We start from the raw sequence: 19875 nt of genomic DNA on the forward strand, positions 1-19875 counted from the left end.
TCTTGGCGAAATAAAGCGTTTTCGTACAACTTCATATAAATCGCTGTAACTTTTGATAGAAGACTCAGAAACACATGTTTATGGCTTTATCTTATAGAACTCAATATCCCGTGCTGGGCAAACAGGTTTTGCAGCCGTTTGAGCTAAGATTTTAAAATTATTCACATAATGAAAACCTATACTTTGTTTCAGGCGAGTTTCCCATTCAAATGCATGTAACAGTGAGAAACGCATCGTCTTGGCGAAAGAAAGCATTTTTGTACAACTTCATATAAATCGCTGTAACTTTTGATAGAAGACTCAGACAAACATGTTTATGGCTTTATCTTATAGAACTCAATATCCCCGTGCTGGGCAAACAGGTTTTGCAGCCGTTTGAGCTAAGATTTTAAAATTATTCACATAATGAAAACCTATACTTTGTTTCAGGCGAGTTTCCCATTCAAATGCATGTAACAGTGAGAAACACACTGTCTTGGCGAAAGAAAGCATTTTTGTACAACTTCATATAAATCGCTGTAACTTTTGATAGAAGACTCAGACAAACATGTTTATGGCTTTATCTTATAGAACTCAATATCCCCGTGCTGGGCAAACAGGTTTTGCAGCCGTTTGAGCTAAGATTTTAAAATTATTCACATAATGAAAACCTATACTTTGTTTCAGGCGAGTTTCCCATTCAAATGCATGTAACAGTGAGAAACGCATTGTCTTGGCGAAATAAAGCGCTTTTGAACAACTTCATATAAATCGCTGTAACTTTTGATAGAAGACTCAGAAACACATGTTTATGGCTTTATCTTATAGAACTCAATATCCCCGTGCTGGGCAAACAGGTTTTGCAGCTGTTTGAGCTAAGATTTTAAAATTATTCACATAATGAAAACCTATACTTTGTCTCGGGCGAGTTTCCCATTCAAATGCATGTAACAGTGAGAAACGCATTGTCTTGGCGAAATAAAGCGTTTTCGTACAACTTCATATAAATCGCTGTAACTTTTGATAGAAGACTCAGAAACACATGTTTATGGCTTTATCTTATAGAACTCAATATCCCGTGCTGGGCAAACAGGTTTTGCAGCCGTTTGAGCTAAGATTTTAAAATTATTCACATAATGAAAACCTATACTTTGTTTCAGGCGAGTTTCCCATTCAAATGCATGTAACAGTGAGAAACACACTGTCTTGGCGAAAGAAAGCATTTTTGTACAACTTCATATAAATCGCTGTAACTTTTGATAGAAGACTCAGACAAACATGTTTATGGCTTTATCTTATAGAACTCAATATCCCCGTGCTGGGCAAACAGGTTTTGCAGCCGTTTGAGCTAAGATTTTAAAATTATTCACATAATGAAAACCTATACTTTGTTTCAGGCGAGTTTCCCATTCAAATGCATGTAACAGTGAGAAACGCATTGTCTTGGCGAAATAAAGCGCTTTTGAACAACTTCATATAAATCGCTGTAACTTTTGATAGAAGACTCAGAAACACATGTTTATGGCTTTATCTTATAGAACTCAATATCCCCGTGCTGGGCAAACAGGTTTTGCAGCTGTTTGAGCTAAGATTTTAAAATTATTCACATAATGAAAACCTATACTTTGTCTCGGGCGAGTTTCCCATTCAAATGCATGTAACAGTGAGAAACACACTGTCTTGGCGAAAAAAAGCATTTTTGTACAACTTCATATAAATCGCTGTAACTTTTGATAGAAGACTCAGAAACACGTGTTTATGGCTTTATCTTATAGAACTCAATATCCCCGTGCTGGGTAAACAGGTTTTGCAGCCGTTTGAGCTAAGATTTTAAAATTATTCACATAATGAAAACCTATACTTTGTCTCAGGCGAGTTTCCCATTCAAATGCATGTAACAGTGAGAAACACACTGTCTTGGCGAAAGAAAGCATTTTTGTACAACTTCATATAAATCGCTGTAACTTTTGATAGAAGACTCAGACAAACATGTTTATGGCTTTATCTTATAGAACTCAATATCCCCGTGCTGGGCAAACAGGTTTTGCAGCCGTTTGAGCTAAGATTTTAAAATTATTCACATAATGAAAACCTATACTTTGTTTCAGGCGAGTTTCCCATTCAAATGCATGTAACAGTGAGAAACGCATTGTCTTGGCGAAATAAAGCGCTTTTGAACAACTTCATATAAATCGCTGTAACTTTTGATAGAAGACTCAGAAACACATGTTTATGGCTTTATCTTATAGAACTCAATATCCCCGTGCTGGGCAAACAGGTTTTGCAGCCGTTTGAGCTAAGATTTTAAAATTATTCACATAATGAAAACCTATACTTTGTCTCGGGCGAGTTTCCCATTCAAATGCATGTAACAGTGAGAAACACACTGTCTTGGCGAAAGAAAGCATTTTTGTACAACTTCATATAAATCGCTGTAACTTTTGATAGAAGACTCAGAAACACATGTTTATGGCTTTATCTTATAGAACTCAATATCCCCGTGCTGGGCAAACAGGTTTTGCAGCCGTTTGAGCTAAGATTTTAAAATTATTCACATAATGAAAACCTATACTTTGTTTCAGGTGAGTTTCCCATTCAAATGCATGTAACAGTGAGAAACGCATTGTCTTGGCGAAATAAAGCGTTTTCGTACAACTTCATATAAATCGCTGTAACTTTTGATAGAAGACTCAGAAACACATGTTTATGGCTTTATCTTATAGAACTCAATATCCCGTGCTGGGCAAACAGGTTTTGCAGCCGTTTGAGCTAAGATTTTAAAATTATTCACATAATGAAAACCTATACTTTGTTTCAGGCGAGTTTCCCATTCAAATGCATGTAACAGTGAGAAACGCATCGTCTTGGCGAAAGAAAGCATTTTTGTACAACTTCATATAAATCGCTGTAACTTTTGATAGAAGACTCAGACAAACATGTTTATGGCTTTATCTTATAGAACTCAATATCCCCGTGCTGGGCAAACAGGTTTTGCAGCCGTTTGAGCTAAGATTTTAAAATTATTCACATAATGAAAACCTATACTTTGTTTCAGGCGAGTTTCCCATTCAAATGCATGTAACAGTGAGAAACGCATCGTCTTGGCGAAAGAAAGCATTTTTGTACAACTTCATATAAATCGCTGTAACTTTTGATAGAAGACTCAGAAACACGTGTTTATGGCTTTATCTTATAGAACTCAATATCCCCGTGCTGGGCAAACAGGTTTTGCAGCCGTTTGAGCTAAGATTTTAAAATTATTCACATAATGAAAACCTATACTTTGTTTCAGGCGAGTTTCCCATTCAAATGCATGTAACAGTGAGAAACGCATTGTCTTGGCGAAATAAAGCGCTTTTGAACAACTTCATATAAATCGCTGTAACTTTTGATAGAAGACTCAGAAACACATGTTTATGGCTTTATCTTATAGAACTCAATATCCCCGTGTTGGGCAAACAGGTTTTGCAGCCGTTTGAGCTAAGATTTTAAAATTATTCACATAATGAAAACCTATACTTTGTCTCGGGCGAGTTTCCCATTCAAATGCATGTAACAGTGAGAAACACACTGTCTTGGCGAAAGAAAGCATTTTTGTACAACTTCATATAAATCGCTGTAACTTTTGATAGAAGACTCAGAAACACATGTTTATGGCTTTATCTTATAGAACTCAATATCCCCGTGCTGGGCAAACAGGTTTTGCAGCCGTTTGAGCTAAGATTTTAAAATTATTCACATAATGAAAACCTATACTTTGTTTCAGGTGAGTTTCCCATTCAAATGCATGTAACAGTGAGAAACGCATTGTCTTGGCGAAATAAAGCGTTTTCGTACAACTTCATATAAATCGCTGTAACTTTTGATAGAAGACTCAGAAACACATGTTTATGGCTTTATCTTATAGAACTCAATATCCCGTGCTGGGCAAACAGGTTTTGCAGCCGTTTGAGCTAAGATTTTAAAATTATTCACATAATGAAAACCTATACTTTGTTTCAGGCGAGTTTCCCATTCAAATGCATGTAACAGTGAGAAACGCATCGTCTTGGCGAAAGAAAGCATTTTTGTACAACTTCATATAAATCGCTGTAACTTTTGATAGAAGACTCAGACAAACATGTTTATGGCTTTATCTTATAGAACTCAATATCCCCGTGCTGGGCAAACAGGTTTTGCAGCCGTTTGAGCTAAGATTTTAAAATTATTCACATAATGAAAACCTATACTTTGTTTCAGGCGAGTTTCCCATTCAAATGCATGTAACAGTGAGAAACGCATCGTCTTGGCGAAAGAAAGCATTTTTGTACAACTTCATATAAATCGCTGTAACTTTTGATAGAAGACTCAGAAACACGTGTTTATGGCTTTATCTTATAGAACTCAATATCCCCGTGCTGGGCAAACAGGTTTTGCAGCCGTTTGAGCTAAGATTTTAAAATTATTCACATAATGAAAACCTATACTTTGTTTCAGGCGAGTTTCCCATTCAAATGCATGTAACAGTGAGAAACACACTGTCTTGGCGAAATAAAGCGCTTTTGAACAACTTCATATAAATCGCTGTAACTTTTGATAGAAGACTCAGAAACACATGTTTATGGCTTTATCTTATAGAACTCAATATCCCCGTGCTGGGCAAACAGGTTTTGCAGCCGTTTGAGCTAAGATTTTAAAATTATTCACATAATGAAAACCTATACTTTGTTTCAGGCGAGTTTCCCATTCAAATGCATGTAACAGTGAGAAACGCATTGTCTTGGCCAAATAAAGCGCTTTTGAACAACTTCATATAAATCGCTGTAACTTTTGATAGAAGACTCAGAAACACATGTTTATGGCTTTATCTTATAGAACTCAATATCCCCGTGCTGGGCAAACAGGTTTTGCAGCTGTTTGAGCTAAGATTTTAAAATTATTCACATAATGAAAACCTATACTTTGTCTCGGGCGAGTTTCCCATTCAAATGCATGTAACAGTGAGAAACACACTGTCTTGGCGAAAAAAAGCATTTTTGTACAACTTCATATAAATCGCTGTAACTTTTGATAGAAGACTCAGAAACACGTGTTTATGGCTTTATCTTATAGAACTCAATATCCCCGTGCTGGGTAAACAGGTTTTGCAGCCGTTTGAGCTAAGATTTTAAAATTATTCACATAATGAAAACCTATACTTTGTTTCAGGCGAGTTTCCCATTCAAATGCATGTAACAGTGAGAAACGCATTGTCTTGGCGAAATAAAGCGCTTTTGAACAACTTCATATAAATCGCTGTAACTTTTGATAGAAGACTCAGAAACACATGTTTATGGCTTTATCTTATAGAACTCAATATCCCCGTGCTGGGCAAACAGGTTTTGCAGCCGTTTGAGCTAAGATTTTAAAATTATTCACATAATGAAAACCTATACTTTGTTTCAGGCGAGTTTCCCATTCAAATGCATGTAACAGTGAGAAACGCATTGTCTTGGCGAAATAAAGCGCTTTTGAACAACTTCATATAAATCGCTGTAACTTTTGATAGAAGACTCAGAAACACATGTTTATGGCTTTATCTTATAGAACTCAATATCCCCGTGCTGGGCAAACAGGTTTTGCAGCCGTTTGAGCTAAGATTTTAAAATTATTCACATAATGAAAACCTATACTTTGTCTCGGGCGAGTTTCCCATTCAAATGCATGTAACAGTGAGAAACACACTGTCTTGGCGAAAGAAAGCATTTTTGTACAACTTCATATAAATCGCTGTAACTTTTGATAGAAGACTCAGAAACACATGTTTATGGCTTTATCTTATAGAACTCAATATCCCCGTGCTGGGCAAACAGGTTTTGCAGCCGTTTGAGCTAAGATTTTAAAATTATTCACATAATGAAAACCTATACTTTGTTTCAGGCGAGTTTCCCATTCAAATGCATGTAACAGTGAGAAACGCATCGTCTTGGCGAAAGAAAGCATTTTTGTACAACTTCATATAAATCGCTGTAACTTTTGATAGAAGACTCAGAAACACGTGTTTATGGCTTTATCTTATAGAACTCAATATCCCCGTGCTGGGTAAACAGGTTTTGCAGCCGTTTGAGCTAAGATTTTAAAATTATTCACATAATGAAAACCTATACTTTGTCTCAGGCGAGTTTCCCATTCAAATGCATGTAACAGTGAGAAACACACTGTCTTGGCGAAAGAAAGCATTTTTGTACAACTTCATATAAATCGCTGTAACTTTTGATAGAAGACTCAGACAAACATGTTTATGGCTTTATCTTATAGAACTCAATATCCCCGTGCTGGGCAAACAGGTTTTGCAGCCGTTTGAGCTAAGATTTTAAAATTATTCACATAATGAAAACCTATACTTTGTTTCAGGCGAGTTTCCCATTCAAATGCATGTAACAGTGAGAAACGCATTGTCTTGGCGAAATAAAGCGCTTTTGAACAACTTCATATAAATCGCTGTAACTTTTGATAGAAGACTCAGAAACACATGTTTATGGCTTTATCTTATAGAACTCAATATCCCCGTGCTGGGCAAACAGGTTTTGCAGCCGTTTGAGCTAAGATTTTAAAATTATTCACATAATGAAAACCTATACTTTGTCTCGGGCGAGTTTCCCATTCAAATGCATGTAACAGTGAGAAACACACTGTCTTGGCGAAAGAAAGCATTTTTGTACAACTTCATATAAATCGCTGTAACTTTTGATAGAAGACTCAGAAACACATGTTTATGGCTTTATCTTATAGAACTCAATATCCCCGTGCTGGGCAAACAGGTTTTGCAGCCGTTTGAGCTAAGATTTTAAAATTATTCACATAATGAAAACCTATACTTTGTTTCAGGTGAGTTTCCCATTCAAATGCATGTAACAGTGAGAAACGCATTGTCTTGGCGAAATAAAGCGTTTTCGTACAACTTCATATAAATCGCTGTAACTTTTGATAGAAGACTCAGAAACACATGTTTATGGCTTTATCTTATAGAACTCAATATCCCGTGCTGGGCAAACAGGTTTTGCAGCCGTTTGAGCTAAGATTTTAAAATTATTCACATAATGAAAACCTATACTTTGTTTCAGGCGAGTTTCCCATTCAAATGCATGTAACAGTGAGAAACGCATCGTCTTGGCGAAAGAAAGCATTTTTGTACAACTTCATATAAATCGCTGTAACTTTTGATAGAAGACTCAGACAAACATGTTTATGGCTTTATCTTATAGAACTCAATATCCCCGTGCTGGGCAAACAGGTTTTGCAGCCGTTTGAGCTAAGATTTTAAAATTATTCACATAATGAAAACCTATACTTTGTTTCAGGCGAGTTTCCCATTCAAATGCATGTAACAGTGAGAAACGCATCGTCTTGGCGAAAGAAAGCATTTTTGTACAACTTCATATAAATCGCTGTAACTTTTGATAGAAGACTCAGAAACACGTGTTTATGGCTTTATCTTATAGAACTCAATATCCCCGTGCTGGGCAAACAGGTTTTGCAGCCGTTTGAGCTAAGATTTTAAAATTATTCACATAATGAAAACCTATACTTTGTTTCAGGCGAGTTTCCCATTCAAATGCATGTAACAGTGAGAAACGCATTGTCTTGGCGAAATAAAGCGCTTTTGAACAACTTCATATAAATCGCTGTAACTTTTGATAGAAGACTCAGAAACACATGTTTATGGCTTTATCTTATAGAACTCAATATCCCCGTGCTGGGCAAACAGGTTTTGCAGCCGTTTGAGCTAAGATTTTAAAATTATTCACATAATGAAAACCTATACTTTGTTTCAGGTGAGTTTCCCATTCAAATGCATGTAACAGTGAGAAACGCATTGTCTTGGCGAAATAAAGCGTTTTCGTACAACTTCATATAAATCGCTGTAACTTTTGATAGAAGACTCAGAAACACATGTTTATGGCTTTATCTTATAGAACTCAATATCCCGTGCTGGGCAAACAGGTTTTGCAGCCGTTTGAGCTAAGATTTTAAAATTATTCACATAATGAAAACCTATACTTTGTTTCAGGCGAGTTTCCCATTCAAATGCATGTAACAGTGAGAAACGCATCGTCTTGGCGAAAGAAAGCATTTTTGTACAACTTCATATAAATCGCTGTAACTTTTGATAGAAGACTCAGACAAACATGTTTATGGCTTTATCTTATAGAACTCAATATCCCCGTGCTGGGCAAACAGGTTTTGCAGCCGTTTGAGCTAAGATTTTAAAATTATTCACATAATGAAAACCTATACTTTGTTTCAGGCGAGTTTCCCATTCAAATGCATGTAACAGTGAGAAACGCATCGTCTTGGCGAAAGAAAGCATTTTTGTACAACTTCATATAAATCGCTGTAACTTTTGATAGAAGACTCAGAAACACGTGTTTATGGCTTTATCTTATAGAACTCAATATCCCCGTGCTGGGCAAACAGGTTTTGCAGCCGTTTGAGCTAAGATTTTAAAATTATTCACATAATGAAAACCTATACTTTGTTTCAGGCGAGTTTCCCATTCAAATGCATGTAACAGTGAGAAACGCACTGTCTTGGCGAAATAAAGCGCTTTTGAACAACTTCATATAAATCGCTGTAACTTTTGATAGAAGACTCAGAAACACATGTTTATGGCTTTATCTTATAGAACTCAATATCCCCGTGCTGGGCAAACAGGTTTTGCAGCCGTTTGAGCTACGATTTTAAAATTATTCACATAATGAAAACCTATACTTTGTTTCAGGCGAGTTTCCCATTCAAATGCATGTAACAGTGAGAAACGCATCGTCTTGGCGAAAGAAAGCATTTTTGTACAACTTCATATAAATCGCTGTAACTTTTGATAGAAGACTCAGAAACACGTGTTTATGGCTTTATCTTATAGAACTCAATATCCCCGTGCTGGGCAAACAGGTTTTGCAGCCGTTTGAGCTAAGATTTTAAAATTATTCACATAATGAAAACCTATACTTTGTTTCAGGCGAGTTTCCCATTCAAATGCATGTAACAGTGAGAAACGCATTGTCTTGGCGAAATAAAGCGCTTTTGAACAACTTCATATAAATCGCTGTAACTTTTGATAGAAGACTCAGAAACACATGTTTATGGCTTTATCTTATAGAACTCAATATCCCCGTGCTGGGCAAACAGGTTTTGCAGCCGTTTGAGCTAAGATTTTAAAATTATTCACATAATGAAAACCTATACTTTGTTTCAGGTGAGTTTCCCATTCAAATGCATGTAACAGTGAGAAACGCATTGTCTTGGCGAAATAAAGCGTTTTCGTACAACTTCATATAAATCGCTGTAACTTTTGATAGAAGACTCAGAAACACATGTTTATGGCTTTATCTTATAGAACTCAATATCCCGTGCTGGGCAAACAGGTTTTGCAGCCGTTTGAGCTAAGATTTTAAAATTATTCACATAATGAAAACCTATACTTTGTTTCAGGCGAGTTTCCCATTCAAATGCATGTAACAGTGAGAAACGCATCGTCTTGGCGAAAGAAAGCATTTTTGTACAACTTCATATAAATCGCTGTAACTTTTGATAGAAGACTCAGACAAACATGTTTATGGCTTTATCTTATAGAACTCAATATCCCCGTGCTGGGCAAACAGGTTTTGCAGCCGTTTGAGCTAAGATTTTAAAATTATTCACATAATGAAAACCTATACTTTGTTTCAGGCGAGTTTCCCATTCAAATGCATGTAACAGTGAGAAACACACTGTCTTGGCGAAAGAAAGCATTTTTGTACAACTTCATATAAATCGCTGTAACTTTTGATAGAAGACTCAGACAAACATGTTTATGGCTTTATCTTATAGAACTCAATATCCCCGTGCTGGGCAAACAGGTTTTGCAGCCGTTTGAGCTAAGATTTTAAAATTATTCACATAATGAAAACCTATACTTTGTTTCAGGCGAGTTTCCCATTCAAATGCATGTAACAGTGAGAAACGCATTGTCTTGGCGAAATAAAGCGCTTTTGAACAACTTCATATAAATCGCTGTAACTTTTGATAGAAGACTCAGAAACACATGTTTATGGCTTTATCTTATAGAACTCAATATCCCCGTGCTGGGCAAACAGGTTTTGCAGCTGTTTGAGCTAAGATTTTAAAATTATTCACATAATGAAAACCTATACTTTGTCTCGGGCGAGTTTCCCATTCAAATGCATGTAACAGTGAGAAACGCATTGTCTTGGCGAAATAAAGCGTTTTCGTACAACTTCATATAAATCGCTGTAACTTTTGATAGAAGACTCAGAAACACATGTTTATGGCTTTATCTTATAGAACTCAATATCCCGTGCTGGGCAAACAGGTTTTGCAGCCGTTTGAGCTAAGATTTTAAAATTATTCACATAATGAAAACCTATACTTTGTTTCAGGCGAGTTTCCCATTCAAATGCATGTAACAGTGAGAAACACACTGTCTTGGCGAAAGAAAGCATTTTTGTACAACTTCATATAAATCGCTGTAACTTTTGATAGAAGACTCAGACAAACATGTTTATGGCTTTATCTTATAGAACTCAATATCCCCGTGCTGGGCAAACAGGTTTTGCAGCCGTTTGAGCTAAGATTTTAAAATTATTCACATAATGAAAACCTATACTTTGTTTCAGGCGAGTTTCCCATTCAAATGCATGTAACAGTGAGAAACGCATTGTCTTGGCGAAATAAAGCGCTTTTGAACAACTTCATATAAATCGCTGTAACTTTTGATAGAAGACTCAGAAACACATGTTTATGGCTTTATCTTATAGAACTCAATATCCCCGTGCTGGGCAAACAGGTTTTGCAGCTGTTTGAGCTAAGATTTTAAAATTATTCACATAATGAAAACCTATACTTTGTCTCGGGCGAGTTTCCCATTCAAATGCATGTAACAGTGAGAAACACACTGTCTTGGCGAAAAAAAGCATTTTTGTACAACTTCATATAAATCGCTGTAACTTTTGATAGAAGACTCAGAAACACGTGTTTATGGCTTTATCTTATAGAACTCAATATCCCCGTGCTGGGTAAACAGGTTTTGCAGCCGTTTGAGCTAAGATTTTAAAATTATTCACATAATGAAAACCTATACTTTGTCTCAGGCGAGTTTCCCATTCAAATGCATGTAACAGTGAGAAACACACTGTCTTGGCGAAAGAAAGCATTTTTGTACAACTTCATATAAATCGCTGTAACTTTTGATAGAAGACTCAGACAAACATGTTTATGGCTTTATCTTATAGAACTCAATATCCCCGTGCTGGGCAAACAGGTTTTGCAGCCGTTTGAGCTAAGATTTTAAAATTATTCACATAATGAAAACCTATACTTTGTTTCAGGCGAGTTTCCCATTCAAATGCATGTAACAGTGAGAAACGCATTGTCTTGGCGAAATAAAGCGCTTTTGAACAACTTCATATAAATCGCTGTAACTTTTGATAGAAGACTCAGAAACACATGTTTATGGCTTTATCTTATAGAACTCAATATCCCCGTGCTGGGCAAACAGGTTTTGCAGCCGTTTGAGCTAAGATTTTAAAATTATTCACATAATGAAAACCTATACTTTGTCTCGGGCGAGTTTCCCATTCAAATGCATGTAACAGTGAGAAACACACTGTCTTGGCGAAAGAAAGCATTTTTGTACAACTTCATATAAATCGCTGTAACTTTTGATAGAAGACTCAGAAACACATGTTTATGGCTTTATCTTATAGAACTCAATATCCCCGTGCTGGGCAAACAGGTTTTGCAGCCGTTTGAGCTAAGATTTTAAAATTATTCACATAATGAAAACCTATACTTTGTTTCAGGTGAGTTTCCCATTCAAATGCATGTAACAGTGAGAAACGCATTGTCTTGGCGAAATAAAGCGTTTTCGTACAACTTCATATAAATCGCTGTAACTTTTGATAGAAGACTCAGAAACACATGTTTATGGCTTTATCTTATAGAACTCAATATCCCGTGCTGGGCAAACAGGTTTTGCAGCCGTTTGAGCTAAGATTTTAAAATTATTCACATAATGAAAACCTATACTTTGTTTCAGGCGAGTTTCCCATTCAAATGCATGTAACAGTGAGAAACGCATCGTCTTGGCGAAAGAAAGCATTTTTGTACAACTTCATATAAATCGCTGTAACTTTTGATAGAAGACTCAGACAAACATGTTTATGGCTTTATCTTATAGAACTCAATATCCCCGTGCTGGGCAAACAGGTTTTGCAGCCGTTTGAGCTAAGATTTTAAAATTATTCACATAATGAAAACCTATACTTTGTTTCAGGCGAGTTTCCCATTCAAATGCATGTAACAGTGAGAAACGCATCGTCTTGGCGAAAGAAAGCATTTTTGTACAACTTCATATAAATCGCTGTAACTTTTGATAGAAGACTCAGAAACACGTGTTTATGGCTTTATCTTATAGAACTCAATATCCCCGTGCTGGGCAAACAGGTTTTGCAGCCGTTTGAGCTAAGATTTTAAAATTATTCACATAATGAAAACCTATACTTTGTTTCAGGCGAGTTTCCCATTCAAATGCATGTAACAGTGAGAAACGCATTGTCTTGGCGAAATAAAGCGCTTTTGAACAACTTCATATAAATCGCTGTAACTTTTGATAGAAGACTCAGAAACACATGTTTATGGCTTTATCTTATAGAACTCAATATCCCCGTGTTGGGCAAACAGGTTTTGCAGCCGTTTGAGCTAAGATTTTAAAATTATTCACATAATGAAAACCTATACTTTGTCTCGGGCGAGTTTCCCATTCAAATGCATGTAACAGTGAGAAACACACTGTCTTGGCGAAAGAAAGCATTTTTGTACAACTTCATATAAATCGCTGTAACTTTTGATAGAAGACTCAGAAACACATGTTTATGGCTTTATCTTATAGAACTCAATATCCCCGTGCTGGGCAAACAGGTTTTGCAGCCGTTTGAGCTAAGATTTTAAAATTATTCACATAATGAAAACCTATACTTTGTTTCAGGTGAGTTTCCCATTCAAATGCATGTAACAGTGAGAAACGCATTGTCTTGGCGAAATAAAGCGTTTTCGTACAACTTCATATAAATCGCTGTAACTTTTGATAGAAGACTCAGAAACACATGTTTATGGCTTTATCTTATAGAACTCAATATCCCGTGCTGGGCAAACAGGTTTTGCAGCCGTTTGAGCTAAGATTTTAAAATTATTCACATAATGAAAACCTATACTTTGTTTCAGGCGAGTTTCCCATTCAAATGCATGTAACAGTGAGAAACGCATCGTCTTGGCGAAAGAAAGCATTTTTGTACAACTTCATATAAATCGCTGTAACTTTTGATAGAAGACTCAGACAAACATGTTTATGGCTTTATCTTATAGAACTCAATATCCCCGTGCTGGGCAAACAGGTTTTGCAGCCGTTTGAGCTAAGATTTTAAAATTATTCACATAATGAAAACCTATACTTTGTTTCAGGCGAGTTTCCCATTCAAATGCATGTAACAGTGAGAAACGCATCGTCTTGGCGAAAGAAAGCATTTTTGTACAACTTCATATAAATCGCTGTAACTTTTGATAGAAGACTCAGAAACACGTGTTTATGGCTTTATCTTATAGAACTCAATATCCCCGTGCTGGGCAAACAGGTTTTGCAGCCGTTTGAGCTAAGATTTTAAAATTATTCACATAATGAAAACCTATACTTTGTTTCAGGCGAGTTTCCCATTCAAATGCATGTAACAGTGAGAAACACACTGTCTTGGCGAAATAAAGCGCTTTTGAACAACTTCATATAAATCGCTGTAACTTTTGATAGAAGACTCAGAAACACATGTTTATGGCTTTATCTTATAGAACTCAATATCCCCGTGCTGGGCAAACAGGTTTTGCAGCCGTTTGAGCTAAGATTTTAAAATTATTCACATAATGAAAACCTATACTTTGTTTCAGGCGAGTTTCCCATTCAAATGCATGTAACAGTGAGAAACGCATTGTCTTGGCCAAATAAAGCGCTTTTGAACAACTTCATATAAATCGCTGTAACTTTTGATAGAAGACTCAGAAACACATGTTTATGGCTTTATCTTATAGAACTCAATATCCCCGTGCTGGGCAAACAGGTTTTGCAGCTGTTTGAGCTAAGATTTTAAAATTATTCACATAATGAAAACCTATACTTTGTCTCGGGCGAGTTTCCCATTCAAATGCATGTAACAGTGAGAAACACACTGTCTTGGCGAAAAAAAGCATTTTTGTACAACTTCATATAAATCGCTGTAACTTTTGATAGAAGACTCAGAAACACGTGTTTATGGCTTTATCTTATAGAACTCAATATCCCCGTGCTGGGTAAACAGGTTTTGCAGCCGTTTGAGCTAAGATTTTAAAATTATTCACATAATGAAAACCTATACTTTGTTTCAGGCGAGTTTCCCATTCAAATGCATGTAACAGTGAGAAACGCATTGTCTTGGCGAAATAAAGCGCTTTTGAACAACTTCATATAAATCGCTGTAACTTTTGATAGAAGACTCAGAAACACATGTTTATGGCTTTATCTTATAGAACTCAATATCCCCGTGCTGGGCAAACAGGTTTTGCAGCCGTTTGAGCTAAGATTTTAAAATTATTCACATAATGAAAACCTATACTTTGTTTCAGGCGAGTTTCCCATTCAAATGCATGTAACAGTGAGAAACGCATTGTCTTGGCGAAATAAAGCGCTTTTGAACAACTTCATATAAATCGCTGTAACTTTTGATAGAAGACTCAGAAACACATGTTTATGGCTTTATCTTATAGAACTCAATATCCCCGTGCTGGGCAAACAGGTTTTGCAGCCGTTTGAGCTAAGATTTTAAAATTATTCACATAATGAAAACCTATACTTTGTCTCGGGCGAGTTTCCCATTCAAATGCATGTAACAGTGAGAAACACACTGTCTTGGCGAAAGAAAGCATTTTTGTACAACTTCATATAAATCGCTGTAACTTTTGATAGAAGACTCAGAAACACATGTTTATGGCTTTATCTTATAGAACTCAATATCCCCGTGCTGGGCAAACAGGTTTTGCAGCCGTTTGAGCTAAGATTTTAAAATTATTCACATAATGAAAACCTATACTTTGTTTCAGGCGAGTTTCCCATTCAAATGCATGTAACAGTGAGAAACGCATCGTCTTGGCGAAAGAAAGCATTTTTGTACAACTTCATATAAATCGCTGTAACTTTTGATAGAAGACTCAGAAACACGTGTTTATGGCTTTATCTTATAGAACTCAATATCCCCGTGCTGGGTAAACAGGTTTTGCAGCCGTTTGAGCTAAGATTTTAAAATTATTCACATAATGAAAACCTATACTTTGTCTCAGGCGAGTTTCCCATTCAAATGCATGTAACAGTGAGAAACACACTGTCTTGGCGAAAGAAAGCATTTTTGTACAACTTCATATAAATCGCTGTAACTTTTGATAGAAGACTCAGACAAACATGTTTATGGCTTTATCTTATAGAACTCAATATCCCCGTGCTGGGCAAACAGGTTTTGCAGCCGTTTGAGCTAAGATTTTAAAATTATTCACATAATGAAAACCTATACTTTGTTTCAGGCGAGTTTCCCATTCAAATGCATGTAACAGTGAGAAACGCATTGTCTTGGCGAAATAAAGCGCTTTTGAACAACTTCATATAAATCGCTGTAACTTTTGATAGAAGACTCAGAAACACATGTTTATGGCTTTATCTTATAGAACTCAATATCCCCGTGCTGGGCAAACAGGTTTTGCAGCCGTTTGAGCTAAGATTTTAAAATTATTCACATAATGAAAACCTATACTTTGTCTCGGGCGAGTTTCCCATTCAAATGCATGTAACAGTGAGAAACACACTGTCTTGGCGAAAGAAAGCATTTTTGTACAACTTCATATAAATCGCTGTAACTTTTGATAGAAGACTCAGAAACACATGTTTATGGCTTTATCTTATAGAACTCAATATCCCCGTGCTGGGCAAACAGGTTTTGCAGCCGTTTGAGCTAAGATTTTAAAATTATTCACATAATGAAAACCTATACTTTGTTTCAGGTGAGTTTCCCATTCAAATGCATGTAACAGTGAGAAACGCATTGTCTTGGCGAAATAAAGCGTTTTCGTACAACTTCATATAAATCGCTGTAACTTTTGATAGAAGACTCAGAAACACATGTTTATGGCTTTATCTTATAGAACTCAATATCCCGTGCTGGGCAAACAGGTTTTGCAGCCGTTTGAGCTAAGATTTTAAAATTATTCACATAATGAAAACCTATACTTTGTTTCAGGCGAGTTTCCCATTCAAATGCATGTAACAGTGAGAAACGCATCGTCTTGGCGAAAGAAAGCATTTTTGTACAACTTCATATAAATCGCTGTAACTTTTGATAGAAGACTCAGACAAACATGTTTATGGCTTTATCTTATAGAACTCAATATCCCCGTGCTGGGCAAACAGGTTTTGCAGCCGTTTGAGCTAAGATTTTAAAATTATTCACATAATGAAAACCTATACTTTGTTTCAGGCGAGTTTCCCATTCAAATGCATGTAACAGTGAGAAACGCATCGTCTTGGCGAAAGAAAGCATTTTTGTACAACTTCATATAAATCGCTGTAACTTTTGATAGAAGACTCAGAAACACGTGTTTATGGCTTTATCTTATAGAACTCAATATCCCCGTGCTGGGCAAACAGGTTTTGCAGCCGTTTGAGCTAAGATTTTAAAATTATTCACATAATGAAAACCTATACTTTGTTTCAGGCGAGTTTCCCATTCAAATGCATGTAACAGTGAGAAACGCATTGTCTTGGCGAAATAAAGCGCTTTTGAACAACTTCATATAAATCGCTGTAACTTTTGATAGAAGACTCAGAAACACATGTTTATGGCTTTATCTTATAGAACTCAATATCCCCGTGCTGGGCAAACAGGTTTTGCAGCCGTTTGAGCTAAGATTTTAAAATTATTCACATAATGAAAACCTATACTTTGTTTCAGGTGAGTTTCCCATTCAAATGCATGTAACAGTGAGAAACGCATTGTCTTGGCGAAATAAAGCGTTTTCGTACAACTTCATATAAATCGCTGTAACTTTTGATAGAAGACTCAGAAACACATGTTTATGGCTTTATCTTATAGAACTCAATATCCCGTGCTGGGCAAACAGGTTTTGCAGCCGTTTGAGCTAAGATTTTAAAATTATTCACATAATGAAAACCTATACTTTGTTTCAGGCGAGTTTCCCATTCAAATGCATGTAACAGTGAGAAACGCATCGTCTTGGCGAAAGAAAGCATTTTTGTACAACTTCATATAAATCGCTGTAACTTTTGATAGAAGACTCAGACAAACATGTTTATGGCTTTATCTTATAGAACTCAATATCCCCGTGCTGGGCAAACAGGTTTTGCAGCCGTTTGAGCTAAGATTTTAAAATTATTCACATAATGAAAACCTATACTTTGTTTCAGGCGAGTTTCCCATTCAAATGCATGTAACAGTGAGAAACGCATCGTCTTGGCGAAAGAAAGCATTTTTGTACAACTTCATATAAATCGCTGTAACTTTTGATAGAAGACTCAGAAACACGTGTTTATGGCTTTATCTTATAGAACTCAATATCCCCGTGCTGGGCAAACAGGTTTTGCAGCCGTTTGAGCTAAGATTTTAAAATTATTCACATAATGAAAACCTATACTTTGTTTCAGGCGAGTTTCCCATTCAAATGCATGTAACAGTGAGAAACGCACTGTCTTGGCGAAATAAAGCGCTTTTGAACAACTTCATATAAATCGCTGTAACTTTTGATAGAAGACTCAGAAACACATGTTTATGGCTTTATCTTATAGAACTCAATATCCCCGTGCTGGGCAAACAGGTTTTGCAGCCGTTTGAGCTACGATTTTAAAATTATTCACATAATGAAAACCTATACTTTGTTTCAGGCGAGTTTCCCATTCAAATGCATGTAACAGTGAGAAACGCATCGTCTTGGCGAAAGAAAGCATTTTTGTACAACTTCATATAAATCGCTGTAACTTTTGATAGAAGACTCAGAAACACGTGTTTATGGCTTTATCTTATAGAACTCAATATCCCCGTGCTGGGCAAACAGGTTTTGCAGCCGTTTGAGCTAAGATTTTAAAATTATTCACATAATGAAAACCTATACTTTGTTTCAGGCGAGTTTCCCATTCAAATGCATGTAACAGTGAGAAACGCATTGTCTTGGCGAAATAAAGCGCTTTTGAACAACTTCATATAAATCGCTGTAACTTTTGATAGAAGACTCAGAAACACATGTTTATGGCTTTATCTTATAGAACTCAATATCCCCGTGCTGGGCAAACAGGTTTTGCAGCCGTTTGAGCTAAGATTTTAAAATTATTCACATAATGAAAACCTATACTTTGTTTCAGGTGAGTTTCCCATTCAAATGCATGTAACAGTGAGAAACGCATTGTCTTGGCGAAATAAAGCGTTTTCGTACAACTTCATATAAATCGCTGTAACTTTTGATAGAAGACTCAGAAACACATGTTTATGGCTTTATCTTATAGAACTCAATATCCCGTGCTGGGCAAACAGGTTTTGCAGCCGTTTGAGCTAAGATTTTAAAATTATTCACATAATGAAAACCTATACTTTGTTTCAGGTGAGTTTCCCATTCAAATGCATGTAACAGTGAGAAACGCATTGTCTTGGCGAAATAAAGCGTTTTCGTACAACTTCATATAAATCGCTGTAACTTTTGATAGAAGACTCAGAAACACATGTTTATGGCTTTATCTTATAGAACTCAATATCCCGTGCTGGGCAAACAGGTTTTGCAGCCGTTTGAGCTAAGATTTTAAAATTATTCACATAATGAAAACCTATACTTTGTTTCAGGCGAGTTTCCCATTCAAATGCATGTAACAGTGAGAAACGCATCGTCTTGGCGAAAGAAAGCATTTTTGTACAACTTCATATAAATCGCTGTAACTTTTGATAGAAGACTCAGACAAACATGTTTATGGCTTTATCTTATAGAACTCAATATCCCCGTGCTGGGCAAACAGGTTTTGCAGCCGTTTGAGCTAAGATTTTAAAATTATTCACATAATGAAAACCTATACTTTGTTTCAGGTGAGTTTCCCATTCAAATGCATGTAACAGTGAGAAACGCATTGTCTTGGCGAAATAAAGCGTTTTCGTACAACTTCATATAAATCGCTGTAACTTTTGATAGAAGACTCAGAAACACATGTTTATGGCTTTATCTTATAGAACTCAATATCCCGTGCTGGGCAAACAGGTTTTGCAGCCGTTTGAGCTAAGATTTTAAAATTATTCACATAATGAAAACCTATACTTTGTTTCAGGCGAGTTTCCCATTCAAATGCATGTAACAGTGAGAAACGCATCGTCTTGGCGAAAGAAAGCATTTTTGTACAACTTCATATAAATCGCTGTAACTTTTGATAGAAGACTCAGACAAACATGTTTATGGCTTTATCTTATAGAACTCAATATCCCCGTGCTGGGCAAACAGGTTTTGCAGCCGTTTGAGCTAAGATTTTAAAATTATTCACATAATGAAAACCTATACTTTGTTTCAGGCGAGTTTCCCATTCAAATGCATGTAACAGTGAGAAACGCATCGTCTTGGCGAAAGAAAGCATTTTTGTACAACTTCATATAAATCGCTGTAACTTTTGATAGAAGACTCAGAAACACGTGTTTATGGCTTTATCTTATAGAACTCAATATCCCCGTGCTGGGCAAACAGGTTTTGCAGCCGTTTGAGCTAAGATTTTAAAATTATTCACATAATGAAAACCTATACTTTGTTTCAGGCGAGTTTCCCATTCAAATGCATGTA

Source organism: Maylandia zebra, linkage group LG10 (assembly GCF_041146795.1).
Source record: "Maylandia zebra isolate NMK-2024a linkage group LG10, Mzebra_GT3a, whole genome shotgun sequence".
In the NCBI taxonomy this organism is placed as follows: domain Eukaryota; kingdom Metazoa; phylum Chordata; class Actinopteri; order Cichliformes; family Cichlidae; genus Maylandia; species Maylandia zebra.